Here is a 4,779-nt window from a genome sequence, read left to right as displayed (position 1 = left end):
TTCTACTCACTCACCCCCCATGGAGTCACCCTCACACCTCCAAGATTGATTCTTTTTTGTTTTCTTATTAAGTGGACATCTATAACATGTAAGATTTCTCTATGACACCTGTCTTCCACCATGGACTAATCTTGAGTTTTTTTTATGGTGATGGTGACAGGTAACGGAGATCTATTTTGCTTATTGAGCTTACAATTGGAATCCTTTCTTCCAAAGCTACCACCAGTTTTTTACTCTCTCTCAAACCTGTTGTAAAAATTGATTTTTTTGGCATTAATATTATTTATGAAGGCTCTTGACTGAGGGTTTTTACAACTCCTGAGTTTCCTGTAAGATCTAATTTAATTTTTTAAGGAAGGGTGGAAAGTCATTTGGGCAAAAATCTTACCACCTACTCTCTCTCTGGTGGCCAGAGTTGGATGTTAATACCTTCTGAAAGGTTGGATTTAATATACCAACCCCTGGCCTGTAAACAAAGGGCCTTTAAAGGAACCCCAACGCCCTCCACTTTTTCTTATTTGATTTTATAATTTTTTAATGAAAGTATTGACTCGTGCTCCCTTTCTTTACTCCAGCACCCAAGTGGTTGGGACCTAGCCCTAGTGGGAAAAGGTTACGACTTCTTCTCCCCAGCCTTATCACCTATGGTACAAGGACTCCTCCTGTGCATCTCAGATCCCACCTTCCACCACACCCTCGTGGAGGCGGATCGAAAAGCCTTGGCAGAGGATAACCTACTAGTCCTCCATGCCCTAGATTTAGCCGCTTATTTCAAACTTTACACCATGGCCATAGCAGACCCTCCGGCGGCCATTACAAGGCTCAAGAATCTTCAGAGAAATCTCTCTGCCATCACAGAAAACGACACCAAAGAAGCGAAAGACTGGCTGGAATCAAGTCCCAACCTCATGTGCAGGTTCATGGAGGGGCTTGGGCAGAAGTTAAGAAATGACCCACTTGTGAGGCAGTGCAAGAAGCCCCTGCTCAACGGCTTTATGGAGGTAGTGGAGACTGCGCCTGTGGCCACAGAGAGCCTTCTTCTGCCAGTGGATATGGATGAGGAAGAGCAGTCCATAGCCGAAAAGCCTTTTGTTGTATCAACCCCTACACGTAACCTCTGCACGAAGCCCTTCAAAACTTATACAGACCCTCTTGTTCCCAATCGATTACTGGAAGGCTACCTAGCGGAAGCTTAGAACAGAGCCTGGCTTTTTGGAAACTTTACTTTGCTAGCACCCTTTTCTGAAGGCTTACTTCTCACCCTCTTAAATGAGGTGGACAAAAACACAGTCAAAATTGGCCTGCAATAGTGGCAGACACGAATACTTCAAATGTCTTGGAGAACATGGTCACAGCCACCCCTTTTTCTATGTCTTGCTTCGAAAGCAGAAGGTGCAGCGCCTCTTTCGGATGCACTATAGGTGTGAAGGCCATCATCTCTACCTCACAAAGGGACACTAACTACACAACGCAGGTATGGAATGTTCACAGGCCCTTCATTAAGTGCGGTGGTGAGTTAGCAGGCCAATCTGAGCTGTGTAGGGACAGCAACGTGCTATGGTTTGACCACGCACTTTGGCTAATGGTACATAGCTTACCCTCCTTCTTCCCAGCAGAAAACCTCAAAAAATCCACCATCGCTTTCCTCAGCTGGGTGGCAAAAGAGGCATAGGAAGCCATCAAGGCTCTTCTTCTTCACATGCTGTATCGAGAGAAGATGAAGGAATCTCTCACACATTCGGGCTTATTCAACCAAAAACCCCCTTATTTTAACTCAACATGTGAGCTGGATGTTTTTTTGCAAGCAGCTATTCAACCTAACAAAGGTGCACAAGAGCAAAGAGCTCACCTTGTGGGGATCACACACCCACTCATAGGGGTCGTGGGCGCAACAATACACACCAACGCCCTCTTACTTCAACACCAGGAACAAGATGGAGTGTAGCATCACCAACCGACTCCTCGGCGAGTAGCCGTTCACCCCATCCCCCTCCCTCTTATCCTTCTTATCTCACTCATCCTTCTGTAAACCCCGCTTCAAGAACCAAATCATCCTTTAACCAAAACTGTAAGGCAAGTGCTAAATCCCTTCTCTATGACTAATTGCAGGTATCCCGGGATTTCCATGGACGACTATGTTTCCCCCAGCATAGTAAGAAAGTTGGTCTTTTTGTCATGATCCATTTTGTAAACCCCTTTTTGGATTTAAGAAGTGTTGCAAGTTTTTTTAGACTCTTCTTTTTTGGTCTTGGAATCTTGACCTCCCCTCTTTGGGATGAATGTGTATCCACTTGGAGCTTTGACTCCCCACTCAAAGTTACTCTATGTAATGGCAAAGAGGTATTCACCTCATCTCCCACTCAATGTAATTGTCATGAACATGGATCCAATGGCTCAGGGCATATCATAACCACGAACTTGAATGGTTTTATGAGTCAAGATTTGGTTAACTTATGCAATAATGGCCTAGGGCATATCCCCACAAAACCTCCCAACTTGAGTTTAGCTTATAAAGAATTACACCGGGTACTCTTGTTACTCCTTGATAAGGGATGCATCATTCTTCCCCCAAACTTGGACACTTCTCTTCTAGAATCACTTTTTTGGGCATATTGTAGACACAACTTGCCCACCAAGATAGAGCATAAAAACCACCCTATTCTAGAAACTGAGGTGCTTGATTTACGCAAGAATTTCTTCACTACATGTATAGATAAGGCTCCTAACAATTTAGTGCTAATTTGCAAGCATTACATCTCCTCTCAAGCCAAAGAAAGACTCAGAGGCAAGGACTTCTCCTCATGGTCACTAAACATTATGGAAGTCACATATGACATCTCCATGTTTCTCAAACCAATCATCACTTTCGAAAACTTGAACTTACCTTATCTAACAGCCATCTACAAACTACACAAGAAGGCTTTTAGATGGATTACTTGTGGAGCATCTTGTTGCTATTCAGAAGTCTCCCTTCGTATGGCTTATATACTAAAAACTTGCATACCTGCACTGAAATCACGAGCCCAGAAAATTAATCAAAAAGCTTTACTATGTCATAACATTCACATACAATCCTGGTGGATTGTTGAATCTGTCTATGAATGTATCATAAACCTCTCCGAAAAAGCCACACACTTTTACTCGGGGGATATCAAGAGATGTTATGAAAACATCCCACATGAAGGAGCACAAGGGCTTATTCAAACACTTAGCGAGCTCATTAAATATGTGTTCTCCACAACACAGGGAGCATTCATTTCTTTCAAAAGATTCCCTCCCAATGTAGTGAAGGATCCTGGACCTCATATAGGTACAAAAATGAACTATCTTTTGATATGCAAGACGTAATCACACTCAATTCCTAGCTTATCAACAATGTTTTTATCCAATGCCAAGGAGAAGTCTACAAACAAACAAATGGCATCCCCATGGGTTTAGCATGCTCCCCTCTATGGTGCAATCTCTACCTTCATGCTTTAGAATTCAACTACATTAGCTCAACATTAAATCATCCAACTCCACAAGACATCTTGTCCAAACTTGGAACCCCATACATATATTTTGATGATATATTGCTTGCGGATTCAAAGGACCCAACATACTTCATAGAGCAAATCTACTTACCTTGCTTAACCATAGAAGCCATAGTGGAACAAGCACCAAATTCCTTAATCTCTCACTCACCATATGCAATGGCATACTACATAAGAGAATGGTGCAAAAGGATGCATTAGAAGGATGCCACCCCATCAGATACCTAAAAAAGCAACCGACCATCAGAATGGGCACATAAGGTCATCATCTCACAATTGAAACCCATACTTTTTAGTAACACCCTATCCACAGATGCAGCCACATATATAAATCTACTCATTAATGCCTTTTGTCTTAACGGTTTTGGAAGAGCTAAGCTTTGGAGACTTGTGAGGAACTCTCTGAATAAAATGTCAGAAAACCCCTTTATGTGCAAACCTGCACAAGTACTGGACCTGGTAAAAATTGGAGGGCACTAGGACCCCTTTGGGGGTCCTAGTGCCCCCAAATATGGTTACCATAGAAAACATATCTAGGCTCCAATAAATGAAAAGAGGCTATACACACTAAGGGCCTCCCAAAAATTAAAATGAGAAGACCATCCAAGAATAGCCGTGCACTTCTGGTATCTTGATGGTTACACCACTCCCCCACTCTTGTCACAATAAAATAACCCAAAGAGGAAGGGAGCTCAAAAGACATGAGCCTAGCTATAAAAAGGGAAAGGGTCTGGTTATATTTTTGCACACACACAACCAAGGGCTGACACTACAAGGGACTAGTTCTACTCACTTGCCCCCAATGGAGTCACCCTCACAAGTCCAAGATTGATTCTTTTTTGTTTTCTTATTACGTGGACATCTATAACATGTAAGATTTCTCTATGACACCTATCTTCCACCATGGACTAGTCTTGTGTTTTTTTAATGGTGATGGTGACAGGTAACAGAGATCTATTTTGCTTAATGAGCTTACAATTGGAATCCTTTCTTCCAAAGCTACCACCATTCTTTTACTCTCTCTCAAACCTGTTGTAAAAATTGATTTTTTTGGCATTAATATTATTTATGAAGGCTCTTGGCTGAGGGTTTTTACAATTCATGAGTTTCCTGTAAGATCTAATTTAATTTTTTAAGGAAGGGTGGAAAGTCATTTGGGCAAAAATCTTACCACCTACTCTCTCTCTCTCTCTCTCTCTAAAAAATAAAAATAAAAATAAATGAATCTACACATGAATAATTAGAC

The 4,779-nt window shown here is 41.9% G+C and overlaps 1 pseudogene; it reads left to right on the top strand.

Annotated features, from left to right (window-relative positions):
- Positions 1–419: 419 nt before the first annotated feature.
- On the top strand, positions 420–1,077 carry LOC147465584 (uncharacterized; annotated as a pseudogene).
- The last annotated feature ends 3,702 nt before the right edge of the window (positions 1,078–4,779 follow it).

This window comes from Adiantum capillus-veneris, chromosome 1 (genome assembly GCF_014529385.1).
Source record: "Adiantum capillus-veneris isolate H3 chromosome 1, ASM1452938v2, whole genome shotgun sequence".
NCBI classification, from domain to species: domain Eukaryota; kingdom Viridiplantae; phylum Streptophyta; class Polypodiopsida; order Polypodiales; family Pteridaceae; genus Adiantum; species Adiantum capillus-veneris.
This window is presented reverse-complemented; position numbering and strand designations above follow the sequence as displayed.